Below are 18,584 nucleotides of genomic sequence, written 5' to 3'. Positions count from 1 at the left end.
CATTTGCCACTGTAGTATCAGTACTATACAAGAGTGGCTGGTCACTACTGTCATTTTTCTTCTTGTAAAAACAATAGTTTTCAGAATGGTTCATTTATCATTTTAAAAAGGGTATTGGTATCATGCTTTGGTAACAAAGTCATGGAATTTCATATGTGCAAGCTAGGTAAGAAGTAAAACAGAAATAATACAGATTTTTTTTGTTATATTTATATCAGTAATGTTAAATAATGGTAAGTATTCAGTCATTACTTCAGAAACATTTTAGAAATAATTCTGACACCCACAGAAATTATCAAATTACTATAATGAAGATTTTTTTCTTTTCCACATAGCTTAAGTGCTAGAGATAATTCCTGCACCTGAACTGTAAACATTTGTGATGTGAGGGAATGTAGTGCACAAATCATTAAAATAAAGGAGGTTTTAGCCAGGACTATTTTTGCTGTTAGAAGATGGTATGTGAAGGAGACTGCTGCAAAAGTCACCATGAAACATGCACATTAGACTTCTCAAAATTGCCTTTTACTATCAAAAAAGGAAAATCAAAGCATATTCTGAACATTTTGTTGTTTTACTTCTGAGCTGTTTCTCTGTGATGTAAATGTTGATAAATTCTAAAATGACAGAGGTTTGATGATCTTAGTATATAGAGTAGATTGATATGGGGAGAAGAGACTGCTCAGCATTTTTTTGTTAGATTGTATGCTTACCCCATAAGCTTTACCACTTCTTTTAGAAACCAACTTGTTAGAACATAAATTCTCTTTTCAATATATGGAGGGCTAACAGGAGCTGCCATTTAAGAAACTGTTTCATTTCCATCCTATATTCCTGCTCAGCCACCGGTCTCTACATTACTCTTTTTCTCCATTTAAAACAGGGAATTTTTTTCCTTTTATGCTTAGTATTAACATCTAGTATTAATGGAGCAAAGTCGCATAGCATACAAACCACATATTGAAATCTTATTAGCTGACAGCGTATTTATTTTAGGATTTTTGTACAGACTGTAAAAGTATATAAAGTTTACAAAGAAAATTATATCCCTTCCTCTCCTTTTGATCTAGCAGATAAAGAGATTTTTTTCTCAGAAAACTTACTGATAGAGTTATACAGCTCAATACTAATAAACTATTCTATGTTGTTTTTTAATGCCAGAGACTATTCTTGTGTGAGACATTCGTCAGATAATTGTCTCCATTGCATCAGCTGTGGTAGCATTGTCTCTGCTTCATACACTTAAGCCATTAAAACGCTGTACAGGTTTCAAAGCCTAATAATATCTTAGCAAAAAATGCAGCTAAATGGCAATGACAAAACTGACTCTAGTTATAGAGTTCAAGTTTACACTGAAAAATTTATTTCCCTCTTTTTCTACCTAAAAATTAACTTCTCTGTATTTATGGCCTCATTCTCCTTGTTGCTACACTAAAAAATATCAGTTAAATTTACACATTTCCTTTGTTTACTGGAATTTTATACTGCTATCTTTGAAACAGTGGCATATTAAATAACTTGCAAGGTGTGATTGTAGACTGTGACTGGCAGGGATTTACATGAAATTGAGTTTATAGGCTTGGCCTTCAAAATGACTTGTGATTATTCTTGTGAGTCCTTCTAAAATGTAGAGAGAGCAGTATATCCTTCACCAAGCAGCAATAAAATTGCAATCCTTCAGCAGTCATCCTTAACCTCTGTCAAAGGAAAAAGGAAACTTGACAAGGCATTTGTAGCCTCCCAAGATCTTGTATCATAAGATATAAAATATGAATCCATGACAAAACTGTTGATTTGTGTTCTCAGTGGCTGTTGGAGATAGATAATTCTATCTGTATGCATTACCTGCAAAATTAATGTGTTGGTTTTTTCCCTATAATGCAGGAAAAGAGGCAAAGAGTAGAATAAATGATCATTTTTCGTTACTGTTTCAAAGCTCTCCAACTGGGGAGCAATAGATTTGTTACATTTGACTTTGAATAAATTTTGAAGATCATATTTGACAGTAATTCCAGTTTTGGATGCAGCTATGACTCCAGTTGTTAAACACCACAATTAACACATCCAATAACACCTATAGAAGCAGATTTTCTCTTTTCGAACTTTTTCTTTTTAAATCCACATGTGCAGGAAAGTAATACATTCACATAGTTTAGAGCTACTGCTTTCTTTTAACTGTATGATTAGTTTCCTTAGATATGGCCATTTTCTCAAACCTGATGAAGATTAAATGTGCTTTAAATGTTCAGTCATTGTCTTTATGGTCCTCGTGAAACAGCAGCTTTATAGAAGAAAGTCAATAAAGCTCTGATTGCTTACTTTTTTTGCCTTGCCTAAAGAAAATAGAAACCTGTTTTAATGCAGTTTCATTTGTTGTTTCCTTTTCTGTTTATTTTAGGATGATTTGATTACTGGTTTGAAAATGTGCATTCGAGTTTAATTTTTTTGTGATTTTATAATTGAGATTGTATTGGTTTTTTTCAGTTAAAGCTTTGAGCACATACTTGAGATGTAGTTTGGATTGGTTTTATGGATTTGTTCTTTAAAGTTATTCAAAGAACATTAATTCGAACACATTTCATTCCATGACTGGGTTCTGAAATGCATTTGCCTGATGTAAAATTTGCTCTACTTTGTGGTTAAAGTGATATGACTGTCATGGGGGCAAAGGATGTTTCTTCAATTCACTGGCTGAAGGAAGGTAAATTTAACAAGAAAGGTAGTGAGATAATCAGGTCATCAGGATTTTGATTTTCTAGAAAATCAAAAGGTGGATTTTAGCTTTTAGAATATGAGTACTGATATTTTTTTGGCATCTTAGGCTTTTTGTCTCAGAATTATATTTCTATCTGTTCTATACAGTGATGTGATACAGCAGGTCCTTTTCTGTTCGGGAGATTCCAGGCAAGCATTAATTAAAATCTTCACTGTATGTGTAGCATCACTCTTTTCCATGTTATTTACCTGCAGAACTTTCAGAATTTTTCTCTGGAATTCAATGAACATAGTGCCCATCCCCACTGAGTTATATCATCATATTATGTACATTTATATTTCATGTATTTTCGAAGTGAACATATTGAAAGCAGTTGTTTCCAGTTTCCTGTCACACTTTAATTAGTAGTATGGATGTGAGCATTTACTCATGGCTGAGAAGGGCACCTTTAGCTGTCCTTAAAAGAATTTATTTGTTAAATACATTATCCAGTTAATTTGGCCAACTGTCCCCTAGACCAGGCAGTGGTACAGAAGCTGCTGAAGTTTATCATTTGGTCTTTCAGCTTCAAAAGCAGATGGCACATTCTGAACTGAGAAAGTCCTCAACATGTTTTTGTACCTTCACATGGAAACTTTGGCAAGATGCAATGTATTAAGTACTAGCTACAGGATTACATTATCAGTGTCCATGATTTTACCTATGCTTCTACTTCCTTTCTTTCCACAGAAGAGGAAAATCATTGCTTGAACTATTCTACAAAGTTTTTTTTGCATGTGCATTCTGAAAATTTGTTTCTAAAAAGAATATGTAAATCACTATCCATACAATATGTTGACTCAGAATGAGTCATGGCCTTTACCTATTTCATTTCATTATTTCAGAGATATACAGGTTTTCATAACAGTGCCTACGTTTAAGTCATATTTTTATTGTTATTTACAGGTGTTGGATATTCTGCATACTGTGAAAGTATTACTTAAAATTACATTAAATCAGTAAAAAAAAAAGAACCAAACCCTAATTTTCTGATGATTTGCTATCATTTCCAACATTACCAGTTACTTAGGAATATAGGATTTTTTTGTTTGATGATTTGGAAACATCTGAGCAGCAGGTTTTGTATCTCAGCAGGTATCAGGTATATAGTGTAGCTTAACTTTCATATGTGCAATACTGAGTTCCAACATAATCAATTATGTGATGAATGAGAAATGGAAAGGTGTTTTGGTAAATGACTTGAGACAGCTCCATGAAATATCGCCGTCATCTTATTGCACCTCATCTTTTCAAAATTGTTTGAAGATTGACAGTGAAAGAAGTCTGGGATATATTTAAGGATTTTTATTTTATTAGATGAATTTATAAAATTGTTTAAAAAAACACGTTTAGATGTGGTTTTAAAAAGGAATATTTTACATACTCTATATGTTAATTTTGAATTTAAGTCAGCACATATATGAATTATACCCATGTAGATGTTTTGTTTCATAGAACTGGAAATGCTGAAGGATATTAATTTTTATAAATTTTGAAGAAAATTTCTGATTACTTTTAGAAGGACATATATACAACTACACACTTTCATGTTTACTGCATTTTCTATAGCAATTGAAAATTTCATAAAATTATCACATTTGCCACTATAAGGTAGGAATGTTTTTACAGTGTATGCCTATGTAATGTTTGTACTCTGAAAGCCTTAATCTTAGTTTCATCAATCCAGCTGTTACAGTTTTACACAGATAAATCACTACATCTGTTACTCAGTCTTAAAAATAGTCCCATAAGAGATGCATCAAGCTAGTGAATACAAATTCTTGTATATACAATTAAAATTTAAAACAAAAATTTGGAACATTGGAATCAGCTAGTTAAATCATTCCATGTGGCATGCTATCTGGAAAAACTCAAATAAGAAAATGGATTCTCATAAAGAATATAGAAAAGATTACCTTTTGTGTTTGTTTCAATTTCAGCTTTTGTGCACGAACAGAACATTCAGTGTGTTTAGAAACATAAGCCACTTTCTGAAGTTATTTTGCTTTCATTCATCAGCACTATGCAATATTTCATCAGTGATCTGCCAAAGCCAACAAACCAACTGCTATGGCTGTTCAAGCTCATTAACTACTGACTTGAAGAGCAGATGTTTGAATTCCTGTACCCTTTGCACTCTGGTTTTACACTAGATTTTCTTACATTAACTGACCTTACAGGAATGGTTCAAGAACGCAGAAAGACAGAATCAAACAATTCTTTAGGCTGGAAAGGACCTCTTGAAGCCCTTCCAACATTCCTGCCCAAGCTGGGTGTCCTGGTTCCAGCTGAGATAGAGTTTTCTTCTCAGTAACTGGTATAGTGCTGTTTTGCATTCAGTATGAGGGTAAGGTTGATAACACATTAATGCTTTGGTTGTTGCTAAATTATGTTTATCCTATGTCAAGGGCTTGTTATTTTGCGTCTCATACTCTGTCTGTAAGGAGGTACACAAAAAAAATCATTAACCAATTTTGGATGGCTTATTGCAAAGTGGCTCACCACAGACCAGTTCATAGTATATGGTATCATAATATTTTCATCTTCCAATTCATAGGGTAACATTATACATTTATCTTAGATGAAAAGGCTTTTTCACAAAATAAGTGATACCTGCTGTGTTTTCTTAGGCACAATTTACAGAGTTGCAGTAAATGCTATTTGAGCTCCTACAAGGATGTGTATTCCAAAAACTAAACCTACTGACTGAATTCAATGCGTCAAAGAAAGTTTGGGGTTCTCTGGCTGGGTGTGAGTTTACTTCAGCCTCTTTCGAAGATGTTCATAGCTATATAAATTTTAAAATGCGAACTGTATTAACAGTTCAGTAATACACAGTAGAATAGTACAACACTGTCAACTGCCTTTCCTGAAGGGGCAGGCATCCAGACCTCCATGCTGAACTGGGCTCTGAGTCACAGGTGACTCAGACCTACCTGAAACCATAGAAGCAACATAAGAAAGCAATGTATATTTACCATATTTCAAAGATATAGATTTGAAAAAATATGAGGCTGTTGATTACTTACATTTTTTAAGAAAAATGCTGATGAATCATATTTACTCCATCTAATCTCACCTACTTTCAAGTAAGGTATTAATCTAAAGGAGTTTGCCTGTATAAGTACGTGGATTTATGGCAAAAATTAAAAATTCGTACAGTACTCAGACACTTATTGCTCACTAGGATAAAAGCTGACAGTCTGTCTTTAGGTTACCTTCCTCAGTGGTCAGTGTTAAATGGTGAACATGCTGAAAAAATAGAAGAATTGGTTTGCAAAATACTCTTTATTTGTTTCTCACAATCTTTTATCCCATTGATAACCCCTTTTTTCTGTTGCAATTACTGCAGCTTCAAACCTACTTAAAATTCAAGATTTTGTTGTTGTAAGTCTTAATGATAAAAGAAATATATTTTATAAATGTCTCTAGTGGCACGGAAAATAATACTGGAAAGTATTATTTGGAAAGTCCTGTTAGCGTGGCACACCTTCCAATCTCCTGTTGAACATGGAATTTGAAAAATTAAATTTTGTTGGTAATTTTATGTATTTAAATTTTATGCCAAATTTGGCATTCTGTTAAATCAAATTCTGTCTGGGGGTAAATGCTGATTTTAGCTCAAAGAGATGCTCCAATCATGAGCTTGAAATTGACATAGTAAATTCTCATTTGCCCTTCAATGTCCTGAAAAAATAAGAGAGCATCATTTGCATCATTTAATCTCTATTCCTGAAGGTATCCACCAGAATTTAAATTTTTAATTGGTAGAATAAGAGATGCTACAGATGACTGTATTTCCTATAGGAAAAAGGATAGCTGTTATTTTCAACCATATTTTCTGTTTTAAGAATGTAACATATTTCATTTGAATTACCAGTGTTGCTAAAGGGTATTTGTATTTATAAGCAAGTTCAATTTAGCATAATAAAGCAAAATCAAGTAACATACAAAAAAGGCACTAACTTTCACAGTATTTTGGATTGTTTTTACTATTGTAGGATGAATTAATTCATCCTAAAAGGCATAACTGTGTCATAGCTATGCAGAATAATTAATCATTCACCACAAAGACTTGAAGATTTAACTTTCGACTAATTTGCAAGAAATACAAAAAATGTTTTGTGATGGTGAGCAAAAAAATTTCACAGTTCTGAAGAAAATTCTGTCATGTCAGTGGTCATTTTGACATGAGTCCAGCTTCATGTTTTATATACTGACTGTCCCAGTGAGAGTTCCTGTATAGTCTAGTGGTAGAATGGAAGGGTTTTATCAATCTTTCCTGTGGTTAAGGTGCATTCCTGCCAAAATATTTTGTTGTTCTTCCACCACTCTCCCTCTCTAATGTAGAGGACCAGACTTGAAAATAATAAAGGCTGGTATTATCAGTTTGGAGCAATGTTTTTATTATGTCCATTTTTATCCAAGTCAAACACTTCAGTAATACCCTCATACTCATACTCTGAATTTCATTGATTCCAGTTATTAAGTTTAAAGAAGTCCACTTGACCCAAGTGGTTCAAGACAGCATATTTTCTTTGCATTTTTTCCTACTAGAAATGAAGTGGTAAAATGAAAAGGACTAATGAGGAATGCTTAAAAATACCGTCATGTCAATTTTAATGTCTTTAAACAGGATAAGACGTTTAATGATCATGGTAATCTCTAATGTATGTTTTTTATTTCATTGTTAAGCGCATTACAAATATGTTGGTAATTAGATATGTGAATAGATTGTTAGGTTTTCATGCTATAACCTTCACAAAGCATGACTAAAATATTGTATAATTCAGAACATTCTAAAACCTTCCTGTTTAGCAGACCCTCTTATCAAACATGACAAAATAATAGCTAGTGTAATTTTCAGAATAACCAGAAAATTTCATTTTCCAAAGGAAAGTGTGAGATTAATAATCACATTAAAGAAACAGTCTCAGTGCACTGTTGAAAATTGCAATAATTATTTATTACTTTCTTAGTGAGTGATGCTGCTAACAGCAGTTATTTCTCTATGAGATTTTACTGAATATCTATGCCACAATTTATTAGGTTTTCTAAATACAGTAAGTTGTGAATTCACCAGAATTAAGGTATACATTATAAAGTATAATGAATCGCATTTCATTATCTTTGATTTTTAGATTTGGCTATGTGTTATAATTTTAAAATTCCAATATTCAAAAAATCTCTGGATTTCTGCAAGAAAAATAGGAAGAATAAAGTTCTAATAGTCTGTATAACCCAATTTCCATTTTCTGGATACATCTGCTTTGAAAATTATATTATTCGCCTTTCAGCAGTGCTGCAGATAAAGCATACTTAAGTGTTTTTTTATTATATCATGGAAATTCTAAACTGCATTTAACCTAAATTTCCAAAATTTGCTAAGTTCTTTAGAATTCTCCTTTTCTGTATTAAAGGAGACTGCTTTAATGGTGCAGAATTGTGCATAGTCTTGTTTTTTCTGTGTGCTACATAAAGCATTGTATTCTAAGTACTGTTGATGTGATTGCTTACTCACTGCAGTTTCTCTACATAGACAGTGATCTCCTATGATTCACTTTTCCATCTTCTTGTGTCTGGGTCAGGCTATGTGAAACAGATAGCAAAGATTTCAAAATATTTGTCTACTCCCGCTGTTCCAGGGAAGAAGTGGGATGTGTGGCCCTTTTGATCTGCTTGGAAGGAAGAGCAGTTATTTCACATACATGTTAGTACAAAGGGATTTCAGTACTGCTGAAGGGACACTAGGCATTATGCATGAAACAGTGCAGATATCAGTGACACGAAGGAAAAAAGGAGTCACTGGATTACAGAAGGAATAATAAAATAATAAAATTCAAGATAATCTGATATAGTGTTCAATATTTTTATAATTTCAATATTTATTTATTTATTTATTTCTAATGTATATAAAATTCTCTGAAATTCATCATCTGTGTCTGGTCACCCAGCGATTTACACAGGGGACTTTTCAGACAACAGTTTCCTTTCTGTTAATTCGGCACAGCACATGGAGTATAGAGCCAAATATATTATGAAGGTGCCATGTTGCTTTCTTCCTGAGAAGTGAGTTGGTAGTTTACACTGTTGTATTTGAGAGTTCTGAAGAGCTAAACAACAAAATAAAACTCTGAAGAAGAAGCAGTTTTTTAATTCTCTTCCTCAAGCCTGTTGTTCTGTATGTGAAAGATCAATACAGAAATAAAATTGGTTCAGTGTGCTTGTAACAGTTGGCAATTCTCTATGGGTTTGCTTTAGCTGAGAGCAATAGGAAGTGTTATTTGCTCTGTAGGTATTGAAAATCAGTAGAAAATAAAAAGCAGTAGTCAGCCAGCCTTTGCATGAATGTCCAAAAAAGCAGTGGTAGAGGGAAGGGCAAGAAAATGTATGTGTCTCTCAACAGGCCAGTCTGGCTCTCTTTGATTACTCTCATGAGCAGCAATAACAGCAGAAGAGTCAGAAGGCAGGGCTCCACAAACAACAAAACAGGCAGAGAAGTCATGCAGTCCAGAGTGCTGTGGGGTTAAGATGAATTTTCTCCTGTGTGCTGAGAAGAGAGCAGTTCTTCTTGGTCTAGGTAACCAGCTCTGAGCTCATCAGCAAACTTTCACCATGGTTTCAAAAAGTTTGGTTAGTCTTAGCTTGTTACTTAGTTCACACAACTCTAAAGTGGGAGTAGCATTTACCTATCTCCAAAAAACATTCGAAAGACTGAATGTTCTGAGGCAAAAAGTCTTAAAAATGTGACATTGAGCTTCTGGTGCATGATCTGTATTTTGTGCTATACTCAATCCACCTCTGTGATCAAAAATTTTCACAGGACCTCAGGTATATTGGGGATATTTGTTTCATACAGTTCATTGGATAACCTTTTTCATGGGGGTTAAGGGAAAGAAGAAAGAGCAATGATTATTATTTAATTGTTATAACCTTATTTTTTTCTAAATTCTTGCTTTCTAAAGAATTTTTATTCAAATGTTTAATATATGGTTTTCACATATGCAGAGAAGAAAGAACAAAACAGGACATCATGCAGCCAATTTTTTCCAGGCTAGCTGGTTCATACTAGCAGTAAGAAAATTTGATGCTGCAAATTGAGTCACTTGATTAAAGAGAATATTGAGTAAAATTCACACATACAAGTATTAAATACTACTCCTTGATAGTCATGAGAGAGAGAGGAAAAAAAAGAAAGAGATGTCAACTTCATCTTTCTGAGAGAAAGAGAGAAATATCCACTGCATCTTTCTGAGAGTCTGCAAGAAACTTATTTGTGGAACACATCATCGGAAGGAAGGTATTTCTCTTCCTTTAACTGTAGTACATCGATTCTGTGAGGAATTTATATTTTGGTATAATTAATTCAGGTGGGAGAAGTTACTCCACCTCTTAGATTGTCACTGTCATTAACTTATTCTTTGAAGCACGCATTAACCTGGCTTTTTCTTAGACCATGAAGTGCCTGTGAAACTTTCTTCTCTGCTTGCTCACCATCGTGTACCACTTGCCTTCTATCCCATGCTCCTTAGCTTTGTTGATCTATTTTCTATGGAATTAGCGATGCTGCTGTTATATCTGTGATCCCCTTCATCCAAAGATGCTTTGTCATTTTGTGACCATTACTTGATCTTGTCCTTTCCTTGGCTGGAAATATACAGAATTTATTGAAAATTCACTTCACTGGAGGCTGATTGCAGACAGTAATTTAAGCTGTGGGTAAATATAACAGAAAGTAGAGAGAAGAGACCTTCACCAGAAACAGGCAGATTTGTACTAGTATGACATCATGCAGTTAAAAAAAAATAGATATTTTAAAATATCTAGGACAAGTTTTCAAAGGCATTATTATCAAACTGGCACTGACCAAGCTGTGCAATAGAACAGTTTTTTCAGCTCATAGATTTGTGTCCACATGTTAATAACTTAATATTTTATCAAAGTGCCTGCAAAGGTTATAGAAGGAAGATGTAGAGTGCAGGTGCCCAGGCACTGGCAGTGGGGGCTGCAGCAAATGGGAATTTCATGAAAGAACTGTGACTCATGGAGACCCCACACTGGACAAGGAGGAAAGTGTGAGAGACAAGGAGCAGCAGAGAGAGGTTCTTAAATACTGACCCATATTCTCCATCCTCCTTCTGCACTGTTTGCTTTGGGGAGATACAGAAGTTGCGAATGGAGAAAAGTTGAGCCTGAAATAAAGGGGGTTAGGGAGAAGAGGTTTAACTTTTCTCTTTGTTTCTTTGCCATCCAAATCTATTTAATTGCCAATAAATTAAATAAATTTTCCCCATGTCAGTCTTGTGATGATAATTGGTAACTGATCCCCCTGCTTTATCTTGGCCCAGGAGTTTTGTCATCATGCTTCCCCACCCTCACTGTCATGTTGAGAAGGAGGGGCAAGAGAGCAGCTGGGTGAGCAGCTGGCAGCTGACTGAGGTCAACCCACCTCAGAAGGAACAGGGAAGTGATACTGAACATGATTTTCCTGCATTCGTTCCAAGTGTAGTTGTGCAGTCAAAATTTTGTAACAGATACGTGACCTCTTCAGTTTATTTAAATTATAAGTAGTGCTGTCTTGTGCTGGATAAGACTGTATTCTGTTGTTCAACAGAATGTAAATATGAGTATATTGTAGAATTCTTGTAGTCACATGGTAAGTGTTAGCATATAGTAACATAGAAAAGCAATTATTGTCTCACACTGCTGGTGCTATGGTCTTTCCAGAGGTGTGAAAAATATTGCTGCATTAGAGAGTACTTCCAGATAAAGTAACTGTTTTAACAGTTTGCAGACAGGTTCTCTGGATCTGTGGAAACCCTATGCTTTGCTATAAAATAGCAAAACTTTATATAATGCCAAATCTGCATTTGAGCTCACACTTCAAGTGAACTGTATTAAATATACATGTAACTGTTAGATGTTTGGAGTACATTAAAATAAAATTATTCTTCAGGTTGTTGACTGCCTTTTCTGGAGGCTTTGCTCAAGTGCAGTATCACATGTTTGCTGTACATTTCCCTGTTTGGGGTAATGGCGTTCATATTGGGATACATGTCCCTGTGGTTTTTCTTCTGCAGCTTATATGTGATTTGCAGTAGTGCTCTGCTGCTTGCAGTGACGGTGGATGTGACTTCCTGCTGCACTGAAGGGTTTTAGTGAGAACACCAGGACTAGGGATCTATACATTGTCACAGAAATTGTTTTATCCCTGCTACGGTTCACATTGTCTTGTCAGAGCTGCCAGCACCTAGCAGACCAGCAGTAATGAAAGATGTGAATGTGAGAGCTACAGTGTAGCATGCTGTGCTGCTACTAAATTACTCAGCAGCCATTCAAAACATCTTCAGAAAATACATTTTCTCTTGATTTGAATACATTTTATGTAAATCTGACATGTGGTTTGGCCCCTGGGTTTTGTTCCCAACACTGTCAGAAACAATCTTCTGCAACCTCTTTTGTTCATCCATCTGGAAAATAACAGGATTATGCTTGCCTGCCTTCTGGGGCAGGTATAAGTTTTGTTCAACAGCAAATGTTGTGAAAAATACAAAACTAAACACCAGCCTGTGCCTGACATAAGCCAAGGCATGTTCTGACCATTTCTTTCCTTGGCCGAAGAGCATTCTTTCCCAACCAGCCAAAGAGGAAGACACTGATTATTATTAAGACTGTGAGTTTTTCCTTCACTTTTAATGAAAGAGAAGAACACATCACTTTGTTTTAATGGATTTTTTCAACAAAATACTTAACCCTGTAATCTTTCGAGATTTCTGAGTGTATTTCATGGAAGTAGTGAATGTGGAACTTTTATCTTACCACTTTGTAAATGGCATTTCTTCAATTCCCATGGAGAGAAGCAGGCACACAAGCAGTTTTACTGAAAATTTAAGGTGGGGATATGTAAGAAAAAAAAGACTCAAGGTGACACATAAGTGGAGTTTCTGTTTGCTTAATGCAGACAATAATCTCAGCAGCAGCCTATGCCAGATGTATATCCATGTTTTTCAATTTTAGAACTCAGTTTGGTGAAGCACTGAGGTTAATGCTGTACTGTTGGTCTTGCTAAGTACTCAGTCTCCACTCTAAGGGCTATGAATGCTTTCTAAAGTCCATATAAATTCATCATGTTTCCTTTGAAACTTCAAATTTGAGCCAGAAAGTTTTTGGGTTTATTTTGTGGGGTTTTGTTTCTTTCTTTCTTTTCTGTTTTTCCAGAACCCCATCTTTAATCATTGTGAAATTCTCTATTTAGTAATAGACAAATTCAGTCAGCATGACCATTTGCTTTGCCTCTAATAAAAATTGCAAAAAGTCTCAGAATCTAAAAAGTAATCATATGGTATTTAGGTATTCACACTTTCCAGTACAAGAATATTCATTCATATTGAATGGCAAATGGCTGTCTAATATTGCATATGTTACATTTCAGCATAATGTATTTTCAGACAATATAATATCTGTGATATTTTATTTTCTTGTGCATTTTACACTAGTCAGCATCTTACAGCTTTTGGAATTAATATCTGTTATTAAAGCCCTTTTTGTTCAGAAAGATAATGTCAGTCTTACTAAGCAAGCAATTGAACAGAAGAGTGATTAATTTGGTTTTATTAGTTGCAAACTGCTGTAGAAATTCTGCTGATCTGACTGAAAAATTATCTTTTGGGGGATTTGGGAATTTTGTTTTTAGTCAGGTCAGATCACTAGTCACACTCCCTGGACAGTTTCATCAATTGGGCACCATTATTTTTGGTAGCAGCACACTTTCGTATTGAATAAAACTGTCCCTTATTAACAATAGATGTTACAAAATATGAAATATTTTACGACTCAAGCAAATATGGCAGTTGGATCCAAAAAGAGGCCTAGGTCTTGGAAAGTCCTTTAATTCTTATTCTGAAGAGTTAATGTGTAGAAGACAAACATTATGCAATGTATCCAAAAATGTCAGAATTAGTTCACTTCATATCATTGCTTTGTGATTTAAAGTAATTAAGTAATTTGTCCATAAAAATTTTATTATAGCTGATCATGTTTTCTGACAAGTTGGCAGCAAGATTGTGGGATTTTTTTTGGTAGCTTTTATCTCCTTTGTCATGTAGTATTATAGTAGTGATTAAATTCTGAGCATGTATTTTTGCTTTCACTTAGAATTCTTGCTATGATATTTTGTGTTTTTTCCTTTCGTACTTTTTATTTTTAAACTATTCAAAATCTGTTGCCATTTTTCTCAGTTATGAGCAGGAAGACAGTTAAGTACACCAAAGGTTGAGTACTGAATACAGAAAACCAAATGGCCAAAAACATTTACAGCTGCATTAAGTAGGAAATGAAGCAGCACAGAATTGTTCTGTTTAAATTCAAGATGAGCTTCAAGAAGCTAGTGTATTTCATCTCACCTTACACAAGTTCTTGAACTAAACATGAACTAACATTTTGTGACCTGCAACTTTCATGGCATAATACTGCTGCATCTTCAGTGGATGAAATAAATTAAATTGCCTAGTAACTGGGAAAACTTCATGTACATATTCTGTACTTTTAAAATCTCATTGCATACCTTTAAACAAAAAGTAGACAAAAATTCACATATTTTATTCTTCCAAACTGCATATTCAATTGTTTGAAATATTTTACATGTCCGTAGCTGAGAGTATCCCTGCTCATTTTAATCCCATATAGCTGAGGATGGTTTTCTATGAGCTACAAAGAGCATCTCCTATAAAAAATACTGTGCCTTAAATCATTATCATGGATGGTAGATTCCAAAATGTTCAGTTGAACAAAAATGAGAATTAAAGACTTTGCTTAATAAGCTTTTTGCTCTTTCCTTTGCAGTTTTCCCTCTAGAAATAATCATACTCTCTTTTTATGTCAGTGTAGAGTTTGTATCTGATTCAAACCAAATAAGGTCTGTTTCTTCCCTTCCTACCCAAACTGTAAGCAGTGACAATAGTGGACAAACACAGAACTTCCTTTGCTCCCTCAACCTTTCCTGAATAAAAAAGGATGACAAAAGGAAGGCAGGGTAAATTAAAACATAAGTAGTCATGAAGTAGATTTCTCGTAACTGATTCCCCACGCAATTTATTGTTTATTTAATTATGTGCAGCACATATTATAGTTGAATCATCAGCAGGTGTCCTGCCTTTCATATGTCAGGCACAGGCGTATGGGGTTTTTTTTCCTTCCTGACCAAATAGTAGCCTATTTTGGTTGGGTTTTTTTTTGTTTGCTTGCTTGTTTGTTTTGTTGGTTTGGGGGGGGGGGGGGAGGAAGATGGTTTTGGGTTTTTTTGTTTTAATTTGAAAAAACAGTGCAATAGCTGCTCACTCTATCTTCCTGCCAACTCTCTTCCTCTGGCGCACAAATGAGAGGCAGATGGACAGCAGGCAAAGTTTTCCAGGTTCATCATTAACCAAAGCACTTAATATTGACTGAAAACAGGCAAGTATTTGACTGCTGCAATTTAGTAAGTGCAATGGGTATGTCCTTTAAAAGCAAGTTTTGTTTAGATTAATTCTTTCTAATTTCTACTAACTTCATGTACGATCAATAAAAGCATGACAATCACAGAACTTGCACTCATTGCCTGACATATTTGGCATTCTTCAGACAACATCTTGGACAAGTCTGTTCCATCTGCTTCAGCTTTTTCCCTGTGATACAAGACTTACAGAGACCTTTTTATGTAAAATTCATTATTAATCACAAAGTTCTGAGGTGCATAGATGAAGACTAAAGTAATTTCTAAAGATAACTTATATTGGATAGGTAAAGCTGTTTCCTAAAATACAGTGCCACTCAGATAGAACATTCCTTTCAAGGCTTTCCTAATACCCTTATATCCAGACCAGCTAAGTGGGTAGAAAATTTGTTGGTCAGCATTGCATTGTCTATCTGGCAGTCAGTACTCATTAGCTCTCAGTGTGACCCAGGGAAATAAGTATTTCATTGGGCCCTTCAGAGGAAAAGAATCTTCCAGCACAACCTCCTAGGGTTTGCCTTAGAGGCATGTCTGAAGTATACTCTCATGGATGCTCTTCTGACCACATTAGAAGTATTTTTGCTATACAAAATTATTTGAAATTATTCCATTTTTCCTTTTCTATTTAAATTTGAAGGACAACTTTCTTTTCCAAACCTTGCAAGTATCTGATATATAGGCTGGGATATGTTGATATATTTAGTTTGATCAGTTTTTAATAAGCTTGGTTTGTTCTTGGTATTTTTGGTGTTTGAAGATTTAAAGAGTGACTTGAAATGAAAGACAACTCTTTTGATTTTATTTCATTCTAAAGCAAGACTTCTTGTTTTACAGACTATTTGATGAAACCTAATTACTGATCAGTACTGAATCCTCTGAGCCAAATGATATCCACTATGAGATCACGCTACCATCCATTTTTCTAGAGTGCAGTATTCTTTTATCTATTGCAGTAAAAAACAAACAAACAAACAAACAAACCACAAAAAATAACCTTTGGCAAGGCAATGCTGTAAAGGGATCAGCTATAATCATGAATACAAACATACAGAAGACACCCAAGAGACAACAGCCGGAACCTGGAACACAGGAAGTTCCACCTGACATGGGAAAGAGCTTCTTTACTGTGAGGATGGCTGAGCACTGGAACAGGGTGCCCAGAGAGACTGTGGGCATTGTCTCCTTCTATGGAGATACTCAAAAGCTATCCAGATGCAAACACAAAAAATATGCTCTAGGGCACCCTGCTTCAGCAGGGATGTGGGAACAGATGACCTCCAGTGGCCCCTTCCAACCTGGCCCGTTCAGTGATTCTGTGTCAAATGTAAAAATCAGTGTATGCTTTGGCTTTATAGTGGGCCATAATAGAAGGTTGTCTGTTCTTAACACTCTGTTAGAACACTTGGGTGTTAGAGTGCCTAAAAATTGTCTGTCCTTCAGGGTCATTCCAGCCACTTCAGCAATTTGTTTATTTTTACTGTTGACTGCAGAGGCTGCCAGACACGCTCAGGTGGTGAGTTGCAACATTTAGAATAAGCTGGTAGGGAGCAGGACAGAGTATGAGACAGGCCTGGATCACACACTTTAGAGTTCCCTACATTTCAGGATAATGAACACTAACTCTCCCAGTTTGCAGAGATTTCCACTCTGCAAATTCTGATTTAAAATGCTTTTCATTAGGGCTAACACTATAAAGAAGAGAATATAACTGGTAATTGGTAAACCTAATTTGTTGCTAATTAGAGACAACTTAACCTGAAGTTAATTTTTGTCAGTTAGAAATATTAATTCTGATAAATTGATACATTTTTCAGTGCTTGAATCTTGATCTAAATTATCTACATGGTTAGTAACACTAAGCATGTCTCTGAAATGAAATAGTTAATCACAGGGTGGTTTTGTAGTGAAATGATTTCTAATATTTCCAAATTCAGTATGTGTGTAGTTGCATTTATAATATATAAGTGGAAAATTGGACACCAAAATCAGGAAATAAAGAACCTCATCTGTGAGCAAAACCAGATTTTACATGCACAGTAACAGGCATTGTGGTGCTTGTTTACACTTCCACAGTTTCCTTAATGACTTGCATTCATAAAATTTAATCTTGTTAAAGGGCCTATGTATGATTTTGACTATCCATGAAGAAATGTGGCACATTTCACATCATACAAGATTGGCTTTTTCCATGAACACCTCATACTTTTTGTTTCTACAGTCTGATGAATGTAATCTATCTTGTCTAAAAAAAACCAAAAAATTCCTAAAAGGTGGCCTGTGAACACGCATTTACACATACAAGCTAAATGTCTTATATTTACCTTGCTTTTCTTTTTTGCAGTTAATATTCATGAATCTTGTGCAGTATTTATTTTCCAAATAATACATTTCAGCTCAAAAATATCACTAAACAAAGTGACTGAAAAAAATAGGAGACACATTTGTAATGCACTAGGAGACATACATCTGGCTATTTAGGTAGTTTCTCTTGAAGTACATACAACTGACATTATAATCTATATTTTACCTTTTGATATTCAAATAGGTAATAGGCATCATAATCCTGTACTTTCATGTATGTTCAAGATTGCAGCTAAAATGTGTATAAACATACCACCATAAAGCAGTTTCTTTTTTCTTTAAAAATAGATGGTTATAGCTTGATAAAATGTTCTTAGCTGTTCATGTTGGATGCTTTGATTTAGAGAGGTTCAAGTACAAAATTCATATGAAATTATTATGAGAATCTTAATTTCTTTGACAGAGCAGTTCTAAAGCTCATACTTTCATTCTGATGGGGAAAACCACAGCATATGTGTTATCAAAAGCAGACTGCAACAAAACATTTAATGAGTCTTGTCCAGATAAAGATGAGTAGGGAACTTTAATCAGTTTAGATAACAACAGTAAGCTTCAAGTTCTGTTCAATTCTGTATTTATGCATGTATTCTGAAATCAGAGATCTGCCCTGTTCTGTTCCTTTGTGTGTTCAAAGTAATAAGTATCTATAAAGAAACAATTTTTTTTAAAAGTACAATGAATTGGTTACATTGTGTGGCCATTAGACTTCACAAATCAACAAATCTTAAATCTGGTAAGTGGGAGTAATTTCTGCCTTGTATTATTGACTTCAGGTGAGTTGCTCATGCTTTGTGAAAGTAGATTTGTAACATGCCCAGCACTTTTAACAATGATGCCTCACATTTCTCCAAAAATCAGTTATTCTTACCTGTACTGAAGAGGGCCTAAAGGGATTATGATGACAAGGCCTTGCCTTCTTTCTTACTGATGCCATCAAAAGGAGAGACGCAATGTTGGTGAGGGTTGGAGGCACAGAGA

The 18,584-nt window shown here is 34.7% G+C and overlaps 1 protein-coding gene across 3 annotated transcripts in view; it reads left to right on the top strand.

Moving 5' to 3' along the window:
- The window catches only part of EYS (eyes shut homolog), an 855,823-nt gene that overhangs the window by 712,941 nt on the left and 124,298 nt on the right, over positions 1-18,584 (top strand). The gene's annotated exons all lie outside the window — the stretch shown is intronic.

The sequence above is a fragment of the Corvus moneduloides genome, chromosome 3 (genome assembly GCF_009650955.1).
Source record: "Corvus moneduloides isolate bCorMon1 chromosome 3, bCorMon1.pri, whole genome shotgun sequence".
NCBI classification, from domain to species: domain Eukaryota; kingdom Metazoa; phylum Chordata; class Aves; order Passeriformes; family Corvidae; genus Corvus; species Corvus moneduloides.
Note: the sequence above shows the minus strand (reverse complement) of the source record. Positions and strands in the feature narration are given on the sequence as shown.